The sequence below is a fragment of the Amblyomma americanum genome, chromosome 7, assembly GCF_052857255.1.
Source record: "Amblyomma americanum isolate KBUSLIRL-KWMA chromosome 7, ASM5285725v1, whole genome shotgun sequence".
Lineage (NCBI taxonomy): Eukaryota > Metazoa > Arthropoda > Arachnida > Ixodida > Ixodidae > Amblyomma > Amblyomma americanum.
Window position 1 is genome coordinate 84,582,005 of NC_135503.1, and position 14,883 is coordinate 84,596,887.

Here is a 14,883-nt window from a genome sequence, read left to right on the forward strand (position 1 = left end):
AAAATATGGCTTTTGTGGCATAGCATTACCAGTGTTGGTGGACACCGGAAAGCCGGTGCATTGTGTTTAGTAGGTTGGTTAACTAATTTCTGATAATTAACTTTTTACCCATCACAACTAGGCAACTGATGCAATTATAGATTTGTACCCTGTCATTAGTAAAAGCCATATCGGCTTTTACATTTTCAAGAACACGATTATACTCGACGTGGTGGACCAACATATTTTGGCTACGTCGTGCCGAAATACATGCACTTTCGATTTGCATACAGAGAAAACAACCTTTCCAGTGCACGTAATTTTCCAAAAAAGGCTAATTTTGTCGAGTCACTGCACCAAGGGTGATTGCGTTTTCGAAATGGTAAAAACTGGCATGGCTATTGCTTACGACAGGCTTCAAAGTTGTCGTTGAACTAGAGGCCTAACTATAACAATTAAACAGTTAATAATTAAAAATTAGCTCGCCACCTTTTTGCTTATTCGTTATCTTTCGTGCTGCATTTGCCAACTCATTTAGAGTCGTAGCCGACGCGTATTTTTTTAATTTCTGAATCAAGCGAATAAAAAAGATCTCTTCCTCGCATAACGGTCGAAATTGAAAGTGGAGCGGATCCCTAATTGCTACACCCTGTCTGACTATTTGGTCGCAGGCACCGAGTGCGGGATAGGAAACTATGGCTAGTTTCGGTTTCGACTATTTCTCGTTTGGCGACTGGAGGCGAACTGATGCAAAAAACTGAACGATTCCTGCCCACACACGTAGCACTATGATGCTGCGGCCGTGGCCAAATTGTCGGAGTGGCGAACATAAGAAGCTGTCTCTTTTTCGACGGCGATGGTTCGAATCTCGGTCGCGAATGAGGTCTTTCTCTTTCGGATATACCGTTGCCATGACGACGAAACGACGCTCTAGTTGGCTTCCCTACGGTCACTCTAGGAGGAATTGGCGTTGACATCTGAATTTGCTGGACAGTGCTGTATATGGAAGCTTCCAGCCGGCCCCCTGTCTAAGCGGCTATGGCGTTGTAACTTTGAGTGGTAAGGTATCCCGGTTAAAACTTTGCCACCGATGTGTCTGATCACTGGTTGCATCCCTTCCGTTCCGCGGCTCTGAATCAAGCCTACGGTCGAACATTCAGCGTGAGACGATTTTCTTTTGAGCTGAAAAACTGGGGGAACCACCGGCTCGCTCCTTGCTGGCCGTCCGTTCGTCGCCAGCATATCATGATGACCTTCTCGCCAGTTCCAATCGTCGAGCGGCAACGGAGCTTTCGCTGCTAGCTGGGCAGTTCTCGCGAACGCGCACATGCCAGTTGTTTCAGACAAGACCTTATGAAATTTTCAGAAATAGGGTATTTGCGGTAAAATTATGGCTTTTGCGGCATATTATGACGACTGTTCGCGGACAGCGGAAAACCAGTGAATTGTCTTTAACAAGCCGGGTAAAAAATTTCTGAGAATTAACTTTTTAGCCATCACAACTAGGTAACTCGTTTCAATTAAATATTTTTTAGCCGCTCATTAGTTAGCTAGACCAGTTTTTCGAATTCCAAAAACACGATTATGCTAAACGCTGTGCAATAAAAAATTATGGCTTCATCCTGCCGAATACATGCGCTTTCGAAAAACATGCAAGCAAAGCAACCCTCCTGTCGAGTCACAGCGCTAATGTGATCGCCTTTTGGAAGTGCTAAAAACTGATATGACCATTATTGCCGACCGACTATATATCAGTGATTATACGCTTAACTTGGTTTTGGTTTTTATGGGGGTTTAACGTCCCAAAGCGACTCAGGCTATGACAGACGCCGTAGTGAAGGGCTCCGGAAAGTTCGACCACCTGGGGTTTTTTAACGTGCACTGGCATCGCACAGCACACGGGCCTCTAGAATTTCGCCTCCATCAAACTTCGACCGCCGCGGCCGGGATCAAACTCGCGTCTTTCGGACCAGCAGCCGAGCGCCATATCCACTCGGCCACCACGGCGGCTCTGCACGCTTAACTGTAGTTAATAGTCAGCAATTGAATGTAGTTAACCCTCTTACAAAAGGCGATTTATCGGTTGTATGCTATGCGCGAACACAGTCAATACTATGTATAAAAGCCATATTTTCACTTTAAACAGTATGTTTGAGGCTTCCTTAAAGTTTTCCCTGAAACGCCTGGTATAAACGCAAACTTGTTCTCGCTACGTCCACGGTATAGGAGGACACTACCGCGTGCATGACAACACGTATTGGCGACTCAGCGCCCAGGTAAACATTACTGCCTGCAAATGTCAAAGTGGAGGCCTGGTAGGAAGGCGGTAATTGCACAATCTTGTTGACCCATTTGCGTCCAGCGTACTTGATCTTGTACATCAATATAAAATTTTGTACCTTACAATGTGCTTGTCACCTTCACGCTTAGTACACTTACTGTAACCAGATGGCCTGGCTACCGTTCCTACGTCTAGAATACTGCCATGGTTCTGTCGATGCAGAATAATTTTCAGCCAACTTTTGCCATACCCTGAGCAGGCCCGCTGCTTTCGGTAAAGTTTGCATTTCACTTTATGCAGAAAATTAGTCCAGTGTGCCTAAATCCCATCTTCGTGTAAAACATGGGTAGAACTGTAAAAATGACATAACGTAAACCGTAGATATATATTTATAAGAGAAGAAAGAAGATATGCACACCGTGACAGTGCTGAACATTAACGGGCAAGCGGCACGAAAAGCCAGAAAAACACTTTGTTCTCCTCGTCCTCCACACACAAGAAACACACTTCGTCATTGTGCACGCCTACGGCCGGGAAACGACACACTCATGCACTCATCACAATACGAACACCAATGTTTCCGCTTTTTCGAACACGCCACTTGAAGACAACATATGGGATTGTAAGGAAGAACCGCCTCCGGCGGAGCTAGTACAAATTCCTTCTCTCGAGCGGTGGGAGGCTGTGCTGGCTAGCTCAGACCCGAAGACGCAAATCCGGGCCGTCGAGTAGGCGAGCCAGGTCGCCAAAAGTCATGGACTAGCAGCCACCTAACACGGCCCTCCGATCACCGAGCTCTTTTTGACGAAATAAAATGTGTTTGCAATCCAATTCCTGCGGAAATACCACCGTCCTGGGGCCAAGTAAAGACAGCGCGTTTCTGGTACGGCTTCAGACGAACCACATGAACGACGCCGCTCCTAGTTACCGCGATGTTGAAGAAGAGAGGGGGCTAATTGCACAGGTTAGGTCAGTCGCTTGACAGAGCGCGCGATATGGGCCAGTGTACGGGGTGGAAGCTTTCAAAAGAGTCTAATGCGGGAATACGGACGCCACGAAATGTAGCGAGGCCGTGTAAAGAACTGGATATATCGGTATTGGAGGTCGTAATGGGATCCCTGTTGCATTTATTTTTTAGAAAGAAGGGCGCGTTCAATGTGGCATGCCGAATCGGCTCGTGCGATGGCATCCTGTGCGTAGTCTGGGGTGGAGAAGACAGCACCAAGAAAAAAATGTTCAAGAGCAAGCGGAGGAGCCGAACGAATAAGAAATAGAGCGGGCAAAAGATTCATCTGTGAGTTTAGGCAAATCTGATGTAAGACAGAGCATCGCCCCAATTGCGATAGTCGGCGGACACATACACGGAAAGCACATCTGTCAATTTCCGGTTGGAGCGTTATATAAGACCATTAGTCAAGGCTTGGCATGCGGTAGTAAATTTTGGTGAGTAGAGCCGAAGCAGAGTTTGCCGACGACTTCTCATACAAAATAGCGGCCACTGTCGGTGGGGACATGTTCTGCAGATACATGGTGAAGGATGACGTCTCCCGGACGGAGGTCTGGAATAACTTTAGCACAACTTTTTCGCAACGAACGCGTGGATAAATATATTGACGCGTGGTTAGCGGCAACGGCAAATCATTCATTCCCAGAAAAAGGTGCCAAAAAAGAGACAAATAGGTAGAGACAAATACGAAACAATATGTCATAAGCAATGTCCGATAGGTTGAAGATGACCAGCAGTCTACAATGATGGCCTTTTCCGCCATTCACACAGGTCACAGGCGGCGACGTATTGGCGGTGGGTAAAAAATAGTACTGGCCAAAATGAACGGTGGCGTACCGGGTCGTACGTGCGTGATAAGCCAATGTGTCCAGCGGTGGGACGGTCATCAAGTTCTTGCAAGACAGCCGACAGGAACCTCTGAGCGCCACAACCAGCAGGTCAGCCTCGCTAGGTTAGAGATGCCGGCTGCGCAAGATGCCTTCTTGAAGGATAAACAGGTGTAAGGAGTCTTAGGGATCCGCAGAGGAAACGTTACCAATGAGCGAGCAATGTGGTGCAAATCAGAAAGGGTGAAAAGAGAAAGTACCAGGTCGTTCGCACTCTTCTTAGGAGACTTCAAAGGACGACGAGATAAGCAATCGGCCTCCTGGTGCAGGTTGCCGGATGTGGACACTTCACTGAACGAGTACTCCTGAAGGCGCAAGTCCCAACGAACAAGACGGCCAATGGGTTAATTGAAGAGTAGAAAGCCAGCATGGAGCCTAGTGGTGAGTGGTGGCTATAGGAGGCCGGTTGGCAGGCCATTCCCAGGCGGCGGTATACATGACTATAACAGCTTTAACTCCCCTATGAAAGCTTAACAGCTTTCGCTTTAAGAAACAGTTACATCTCGCAATTTGGATTAGGGCTGACCACCTCCGCGTTTTGCGTATGGGGCTCTACCTACTGAGGTACGGATGCGTATGTCCTTTCTTCTACTTTTGAGTGTACTTGTGCTCCGTGTCGCCTAACCTTCAGTGTTTCTGCCAGTGCCGCCACGCTAACCATAGCGGAGGATGTGCAACTCCCTGTCATACCGTTAAGTGCCAAATGGAACGGGATCTAACGATGAAGGCGGCAGCTATGCGAGATCCTCTTTATTTTACTCACGACATCAAGACCACCAGAACCAAGGCCCTTGTAAAGCTGTTGAGCAGAAACCGGAAGGAAAACGTACGGGCTTGTAAGAGACGCTTATGAAGAAACCCAACTGCAATTCAGAGCAAGAAAAACGTGGGGGAATACCTTTATATTTTTGTATGGCGTTCATAAATGAACAAATACTTTGATCACTGTTACTTACTCTGTAACCCAAAATAAGGAACGTAAATGAAAAGCGATCACACAGCTAGCTAATAAAATTCTCGCTTTTGCATACATTAGATGCTGAAAGTATGAGTGCGTGTGTTAGCTGTGCAGTGTATTCGTCACTTCATCGGATATTGAGCTAATGTTTTTCAAGCTTTAATTTGTTTGAATGATGGGCAGGTTATTAGGACGTTTGCATTAAAAGTTAACTATATGTCTCACGAACTAATTCTTTAGCAATGCATTAAAGAGTAAGTATTAACAAAACTCAACCTTGCTATAATGCATCTGTACCTTCGGAGTAGCAGTCGTATCCGCTGTCCTTTCCTTGAGTTTTCAAAGTGAACAATCGCAAGCTCTTGCTGTTCAGTTTGTAGAATCACTGCCTCGGTGAGGTGGTGGTGCCAGCTTGGAACCCCAGACTGAGGCGCATTTTTCTTCCACTCCGCAGTTTCCGTGGAAGCTCGATAGCTTTCCTTTACACCCATATGGCTGCCCACGGATGGGCGCTATCAATTACGCCTTTTTTTTTGCGTACAATTCTACTCAATCTTGGGGGATTCTCCTAAAACAATGGATCAACACTATTCCCACTACGAATAACTGATCAATCGGCTCTCGCCCTAGCATATGCTAGCCATCGCGTTTAGCACATTTGGTAGGCGAATGGCCCGGTCAAGCAGTGGTCGCTGGTTCGAACCCTGGAACAGAAGGGTATGTTTCTTTGCCTACGAAGTTTCTTGAATTTGTATTCTTTCATTTGTCATCGTATGGCTGCGCTTGAGTGGATGCTCATGAGTAATTACTCTTTAGTAAGTACTTTAAAAAAAAATTACTCCCTTACAAGTAGCACGACAAAGTGTTACCATGTTATGGTCTGTTCCATAGCTGCTTGTGTCTTTCTTCAACTACCTGTACACATTTCTTATTGTGCAACTAGTTTGTGTATATTACCTCTCCTCTTATCCTCTCTACCTCTCCCATCAGCTCTTTTATTTCGTTTCTCCATTTTGCTTGCTATATATCCTTTACTTCCGCTGTCCCAGCTCAGGTGCTTCACTATCGATGGAAGATGCCGGAGCTAGCAAAAATATATTCCCTCCATTTCATTATTATTTTAATAGAACCACTTGCTACTACTACTACTACTACTACTACCACTTTCTTCAACGTTGCTCCCCTATTCAATGTTTCGGTGCCCACTTGTGAACGTCCGCGGTTTTTATGAGGCTCGCATTCCTTGTTTTTTTTTTCCGTCGAAGTATTTACTTACGTTCTCGCCTATAAGCAATAATGAAGCAGTTATGGTTTATGTCAAATTATTCTGGAGGGAATGTCCCAATGATCACAGCCAATTGCACAGGTGGACTGCAGGCACCCCCGCAAGCCAGATACCGAGCTCTTTATGCACGCTATCACGGTGAAATGAATGCAGAAGGTGTCAAGTGAAGCAAAGAAATCACCAAGGAGGGAATCTAAATACAAAGTAAAGTACCAACATCAGTTCAGATGGTTTCAATTTCCAACGTCCTAAAGCTGCTTATTTATATGATTTATAGTGCACGCCGGCATGTCCGTTCAAGTGGATAATAAATCTTTACTTTTGGGCTTCCCCTTTACCACACAAATTTGAGTTTACCTGAAGTCGTTTCACCTCAGGCTCCCACCCTAAAAGGACGCGATTCAGGGTTAGACCCAGAATGAGACACCATGCTTTTGGTTTCAGGTCATGTCACAAAAAAAAAATACAGGCGTTAGACTGTACCACCTCCTATTTCTTTAAAAAATTAATAAATACTACTGGAACCTTTGTAACTTGAACCTAAAATGATTGTCTGTAAAAAAAATTATTCAAGTAGTGAGCGCAATAATTGGGACGCTTCAAAAGCAGTGAAGGAAGAAGCGCTAAATTATATTAAAAAAATCTGGATTTTTGGACGGCACCGCAAATACTTTATTGACAGATTCAAGGTTCGTGTGTGATTCGGCCATCTATTTTTCGCAGTATAAATATTTTTGCAATACAAACAAAATGTAAAATTTATTCCGAATTGTCATATCTTTCTGGAAATATATGAACTTACTGTCCGGATTTAAGAAATAACCTTTTTCCCTGCCCTCTAGTCTGTTAACTAAATTAACTCTTATAATTGATGAAACTGAATTCGTGAAATACAATAATCAGAAAGTTACGGAAAAGCGCGGTTTGAGCCTTAAAAACCCGTTTTTTTAACGCTGATGTGGCTCAATTAAAAATACAAACGAAAGTTTTTTTAGTGGAATAACTTCCTGCTTTCCAATTCGAAAATTTAAATAAAAATTATCTTTGTTTTAAGCGAGAAAAACGTAAAAATAAAAACAACTTGAGACACGCTAGGCGATGAGAAGACGTTCGTGATGATTTCAGTGGCTCGCTCATGGGCCTGGCGTTGGACAGCCTGCTACAAGCTGAGCAGCGCAGCATTCCTCTTCTCAAAAGAACTTAGCGATAGCTCTTGTTTAGGGAAGTCAACGGGCAAGCCCAGCGCCGTCGGGGCGACAGCTACAGGGAAACATGGCGGCATACACGGCTGAAGTAGTGAGACAGCGTTTGAAGCTGTCGCCAAAGGACCGTTCCAGAGTTTGTAAGAGATTGATCACACGGAGGACGCTGGAGTCGTTGCAAATGTTTAGATTAGAAGTTGGTGCTCTCGTGCCGCAACTTTCGACCTCTCTTTGTGCCTCTGCACTGCAGGGCAGAGTATCGTAGACACTGTGGCCAGACAAAAGATAGAGTGCGCGTTTGTAATTCAAGTTTGCTGTTTAAGCAGGCATCACAACCGGCAGTAGCCGAACAAATATTAATAGGAAAACAGTTTCTTATCATTACCGGGGCTACAAATGCATAAGTGAGCTAATTTAGACAAACAAAACGACTTGCTGACTTGCGCACATCAGAACCCTGAATCCAGAATCCACATCAGAATCAAAATGAATTATACTTACAGCGGCTAAGGGTTCACCTATTGGACGAAAACTGAGCCGGGCCTCGGTGGCTCAGTAGTTAGGGCGCTCGGCTAGTGATCCGGAGTTCCCGGGTTCGAACCCGACCGCGGCGGCTGCGTTTCGATGGGGGAAAAACGCTAAGGCGCCCATGTACTGTGCGATGTCAGTGCACGTTAAAGATCCCCAGGTGGTCTAAATTATTCCGGAGCCCTCCACTAGAGCACCTCTTTCTTCCTTTTTTCTTTCACTCCCTCCTTTATCCCTTACCTTACGGCGTGGTTCAGGTGTCCAACGACATGTGAGACAGATACTGCGCCATTTCCTTTCCCCTAAAACCAATTATTATTATTAACCGTGCCTCACCGCCGGTACGTGCCGCAGAGGTGGAAACTTCGTTCCATCATGTGCCCTCCGAGGCGCGCGCTCTCAGTGGTATTAATCAGACATGAATGAAGCACTTGTGTTATGGATGCTGTACCGTCTGATTCACCATTTGTCGTGCTCCACGCGAGAAAGCACGCTGAATTTTCCTGTTTTCTGCTTTTGGCTCCCAGGCTCCAAGATGGGTTCATTCGACCTTCAAAAGGCCAAACGATCTCGCTTACCGCATTTCTTCACTATGGACAGCTACGTGTCAGATGATACCACTCAGTGAATGCCATGCGACATCTACGGCTTCTTTAGCTTGAACTCTAAAGATGCTAAGCTGCGAGCGACAGGAAACTGGTGTAGTTCTTTGGGCTTACACGCTGTGTCATGCCGGGTGCCTTACTCGGCGAACAATTAACGTTAAATGACGACGCAACTTGTTGCGCGAGAGCTCATATAAGATTTTTTTGTCGCTTTAGAAAAACTACTTCAAAACCTCTCTCGCATGTTTTTGGTCTGAAAACATAAGGGCAAAATAAACCACTGTATTTCGTTCAAAGTGTACTTTTCTGCTGCTTCAGTATTATTCTTTTTTTACTTCTAAGTAGTCAGTTCCATCAGCAGTAAAAACTTGTTCAGATAATAGATGTCTAGGTACACAAGACGGGTGTTTTCTAATTTCAGAAACGAATTTCATATTTAAACAAAAAATAGCATAAATTTAAGTTTTATGCACATTCTAAAAAATATATTTAATGCGTAGCAAAATACTTGGCTCGAATCACATAGAAATTGAGAATGTGCAGTGTCATTAAAAAATTATGAGGTGCGTTCTGAATTTTTATTTTTATGAATTACTGAGGGGTGCTTTGTTTCACGATATTTCGAAATGTTCAAATTGCGCTCCGAACAACGATAAATTTTTTGCTGCAAAAATACTGCAGGTGGGTTCAATGAATCATTTTAACGAATCCGAGGTAGCCGAGCGCAACGTCCGGGTTGTTTTGGAGTGGAATGCTCCTTATATATTGCCCGTAAAGTGAAATGAGTGATGGTACTTGCCCAACTATTAAAAAAAACAACTTTAATTTTTTCTAAGGTTAATTATGGAGACCTGTTTTTAAAAACTCTTCGGTAAAACGAATAAGCAAAAACAATAAACCGTTCATTGTTCGCACTGCGGATTAGTGAACTGCTTACCAAAGTAGAACCAAGAGCTGCTCGAAACAGTCAAGTTAGTTGTAGGCGGGATTTCGAGCAAAGCAATAAATACTCTCCCATGAGGTAATTCATGATCCATCAGATCATCGTGACAAACTGATCATTGACGGGAATATTAGGCGCTTACTAGGACGAGTAATGATGCTGAAACTGCTGTTCCTGGCAAATTTTCAAGGCACGAAAGTTTGCGTTCTGCGAAAAGCCGAAGATATGCCAATGTTATTTCCCCACTGTGCCAGGGTCATCGACAAAGGCCAGGTCAGGAATCAATGAAGCATGCACCACGTCAAGGCAGTGTGTTCTATTTATTTTTGTCACGACCGAAACGGTTTCCAGCGGCAGGTTAGCTCCTGCTGCATTGCGCTTTCCGATACAGGTGCTGAAATACATGCTACACAAGAAGGCAAAGAAAAAAAAGAATAAACAAAATGTGGATTTACTGCTTGCTGTAAACTCCCTGCATTTCTTACTCCTATCTAAAGGCTGCATTTAGAAGCCCCCCGCCCGATTCTTTCGTTACGCACCGTCTATCCTCACATGCATTCAGCAACATTTTCCCAGAAACCTTCCCTGTTTTCGGTCCGGTTTGGCAATTACATGACGGTAAAAAAAACTGCTAAAAATTAATCGATATAAAGAGTCTCTGCTTACGACATTACATCCGGCGTTTTTATTTCAATTAATGCAATTGTTTCATGACGGTAAAAAAAAACTGCTAAAAATTAATTGATATAAAGAGTCTCTGCTTAGGACATTGCATCCGGCGTTTTTATTTCAATTAATGCAATTGTTTCATAGTAGGCCCGACTAAAAGAAGAAAAGCCTACTGGACGCAGTTCAGGATGCAAATAGAATAGACTGACGAGGTTTTCCATGCTGGATAGGCTAAGCATTAGCAACAAAAATGCTGTAGTAGATGCCAGAGGGAAGAAATGGCTTCCATCCGACGCCTTCTGCCGGCGGGGCTCACTGCAGCACTTCTCATTTAATCCCAAATGTGTCCTCAAACACGTTTCCGTCTGCCCTGAGATAGTCAACATTACACGAAGGGCAAGAAAAAAAACATGTTCGGTAACTAAGTGTTGTAGGCTTTTCTATGGAACGAACTTTACGGCTTGGCTTAATTTCAACGATGCGTTGCGCCAAATTATCTCGTGGGTGCAGGACCCCCATCCGTATTTTGTGCATGAATGGCCATTTAACAGCGTCGTCGTTGTCACCCATATGCAAAAGGAGCCTCGCATACAGTTGCAAAGATTCGCTGCCCTTCATGAATACCACTTCAGGTGACATCCAGTAGCCACACAAGTACACCCGATCGCTCTTGTACGTAGCACGGCCTTGCTCCAGCGCTTGTTCTTCGAGTTATCTTACAGTACTGATATCGAAGATCACATGCGCACCTCGTGGTGGACCCCGTTCAAGCAATGTCTTAAAGCGGTGCAGTGTCCTCTCGCTATTATCTAAAGTTTCACCTTTCATTTTATGAATTGATGCCAGAATCTGTGAGCAATTGTCATAGCTATGTCCCGCTGCGGTCGTCAACTCATCCTTTATTTTTGTTTCCACTCTCCTTAGGTTGCTCGAAAGATTATCATTCCGCGTTATCATGTACTCTTTCAACTGTTCGTTATCACTGGCGAGTTCGCGCACACCTGTTTTTACATCCTCTTGAATTTTTCCCTCTGCAGGGGTCATTTGTCTTGTGAGCGCATTTTTTAAAGCGTTTATCCCGTGGGACGTTTCGTTCAGTCTACCTCCGTGGCAAAGCACAACATTAACCAGCTGCCCTAGATACGTTCTCATTTCCACCGTCTGCTCCTCAGTAAGTCGTTGGAATGATGTCGAAACTGCTGCGTCTTACGTGTTGTTGATCTGATTGCCAGACTCGGGTGCAAGAGGCGTCGCCGGTGTTGCACGGTCCAATCTCAGGTGTGCGCACACATCGCTGCAAAGAACCGAGGCTGAAGACTTGGTGTCGATATTCTCTCTGGAAATGCTCAGAGAGCAGGGAAGCAGCCACCACAGTCCCAGAGCCGTCTTTTGCGTTCCAGCACTTATCCTGCAAATGATAAAGCAGAACACTGATGAAGACTATTGGGCCTTCTATAACTCGCCGGCTGGACTCTACAGTCCATGTGGATCGCTGCTTGAGGCTGCGGGGAAGTCAGCAGCAGTCATCGTAGCTCATCGCGGACGATTTCGCGGATGAGTTCTCGCAGGTTGTCGCTGATAGTAGTCGTTTTGTCCGGATGAATTGCACAGACATAAGTAGGGCGGTGGCAAAGCCGAACCCAGACGTCGAGGGTCTCCTCGATCATGCACGCTTCTTGTATGAATTCCTGAGCGGTTTTTGGCGTCTGGCGGATGAGTCTAGGAAAGAGCTGCTCTTTTAAACCGCGCTTTAAGTCTGAACTTTCTTTTCTTTATTTTTGCCACATCTCCGCATTTGTTGAATGATGCCACGCCCTCAATTCGTTCCAATCATACTTTGGTGTCTTCGCCTAGGGATGCACTGAGTGTTGACGGCACCTGCGGCTACTGCAGCATGACGGAGGTCCATATCTTTGGCGAGGTTGTGTTGCGCGTAGAAGCGTCTTTTCGTTGTCGGGTGCGATCCGGCAGGATACCGAACTCAGGCTGCTCTCCCTGGAGGCGTCGGCTGGTTCGGTGAGCTGCGGGCTCGTCCTCCTATGGGAAGCGCTGAGGGGTGGCGTCTGACTCGAAAGGGGGGGGGGGGGGGGGGTCCGGTACACAGACGGCTACCCAGTACCTCCACCAGATGTCTCGAAGTGGCGGCTGCCATCCGGAAAGCAGAAAGCCAGCGAAGATGGTGTCAAAGAAAAAACTATGGGGACACTTTGTGGGCCTAAATTGTGCATGGAGAAAGCCTTCCTGATTACTGAGTCACATCGACTGCATGTTCCTATACTGTTGTTATACACAACTGTGCGCGCGCCGCAGCTGCCACTGGGGTGAGCGGCGCGACTGACGTCACTGTTGCTATGCGCACATGCGCATGCGCCGCCTTCTCCTGGCAGTGCGAGGAGGATGCGCGCCGGAGAGGGCGAGGGTAGCAGCTGGCACTGCGCCAAGATGAGGCGGACGGACACCGTCACCGCGAGTATGAGCGCTTAAAGGCTTTCGCCTTAATAAGAAAAAGTCTTTATTTGGGCTGATATGAGCCCTCAATGGACTGAATCGACGGCGGCGTAGCAACAAGCGCACTCGGTTGTCGTCGAACATAATGCTCGCCGCTCTCGGCCGTGCTCAATTTAAAGCTGATAGCGAACTTTCGAGATAAAGCGTGCAAAGCTAGTAGAACATTCTGGAAAAACCTAGAATCGGTTCCGCCTGGATGCTATCTGTCGACATAAATCCGGTCGCGTCTTGCATAGGAAACAAAAAGATAAAGCAGCGTGCTGACAGCTTTGAAGAATGAACAAAGACTACAATTATTAGCGGGAATATCATTACAAACAGCTAGGGATTTGTTTCAGAGTCAGTCCACATGGTCCCATTTATATTCTCAGTGTGTGCTTGAATGAGTTTGCATCGCGCTACTGGTAGTATTGCACTGCCTTAAAAGGAGCATGAAATGATATTTACCGATGTTAAGAAAAGCACACGGGTGATCGCTATTCCTTCACTCGTCAATGGCCCGCAAATATTTTCGAGCCAGATTCACGAAAGCAGAAGATATCAGCGAATCAAAATGTTGCTCCTCCTTCCCCCTCATCTCCTACACGGCAACGGGCTACAAAAGAAAAATAAACGAAGCAGGTGCGCACCCCATCCCTTCGCAATCCGTCCTTCCTCATTTTATTCACGCCACCGGGGTACGCCCATTACGAAGGCTCGCCCAGATTATCCACTCACGTCACTGGTGTAGGGGCAGCTAAAAATGAGCGGTAAGGTGTAGCCCTAATGGGCTGCGAGCAGGAATTTTTAAAAATTATATTGGAACTATAGTGTCAACGAACGCTTTTAAATTCGTCTGGAGTATTCACAAAGAAAAGCTGTACAGATGTGTTGAACTAGTATAAGACCTTAAAAATCATTTCAAGGTGCCTTTGTGTACCTATATACTGTCTATCGGGGGTATGACGCGTCTGTGCATGCTATTCGCGTTCCTTGGTATAGGCCAAATGTCATTTCAGATGTGGACCTTCGCTTCAACGAAGTTTTTTTAAATATGCAGTGATCAACATTTTGTTATGCAGTAAGGCCATGGAACGGGTCCGCCATTTTCGGCATGTGTAATGTCATCACAGTGCAAATGGTTCTCATAAACGTGGTTATTTAAATGCGATGTCTTCTTGATAGAAAACCCGGCTTTTATGCACCAACCGTACAAGGCGTAGGGCCAGGTCTGACCGGACTCCACATTCTTTGTACGATAATATTTGCATCGAATAACAGGGTTTCCCTGCGTTTTTTCTTTCTTCTTTTAGAGTCCGTTTCTGTCATGTAGCCTCCGTTTCTGTCATGCCGTGTAGACTTACGAACCTCAGCTCACTGGCCTTAGGCAATAGAATTTCAAGTTTTTCAATTTTAAAGCGACAATATTAATCGCCTCGCAGTTTTCTTGCGCTTTGTTTGCTGCGTATTTGCAGCCATGATTCCTCGTTAGAGTTCTATGGATACTTGTCCAGCGTACCGTTAGAGTGTCTTCAAGGCCATGATTTAATTAGGTTTCGTCATGCAGGCCTATTTTAAACAGAGAATACACCGTGACATCTTCTACCAAAAGCGTAAACTACAAGTGTCACGTTTTTGTAGCGATAGCTACACAACGCCAGCTACTTCGCGAGGTCAGCGTGGCTGCGCGCTCAGCCATGACACCACCGTTCCGCCAACTGTGCCCATGCGCGAAGTCACGTCATAGCCCGCAGCTGGAGTGCGCGCCTAATAGGACAGCCAAAATAAGATACCAGGACCTGGAGTCAGAAGAAATAGAGCTAGGCAACAGAGGTACACCACAGGGATCGGTCCTATCACCGCTCCTCTTCAACCTAGCCATGAGACGCCTCCCAGCGAAACTGGGAGGAATCGAGAACTTACACTTTAGCATGTATGTGGACGACATAAATGTCTGGATAAACAAAGGCAGCGATGCAGAGATAGAAAACAAACTTCAAGCTGCGGCAGACACAGTAGTGGAGTACGCGGCAGGAAGGGGGCTGGCCTGCTC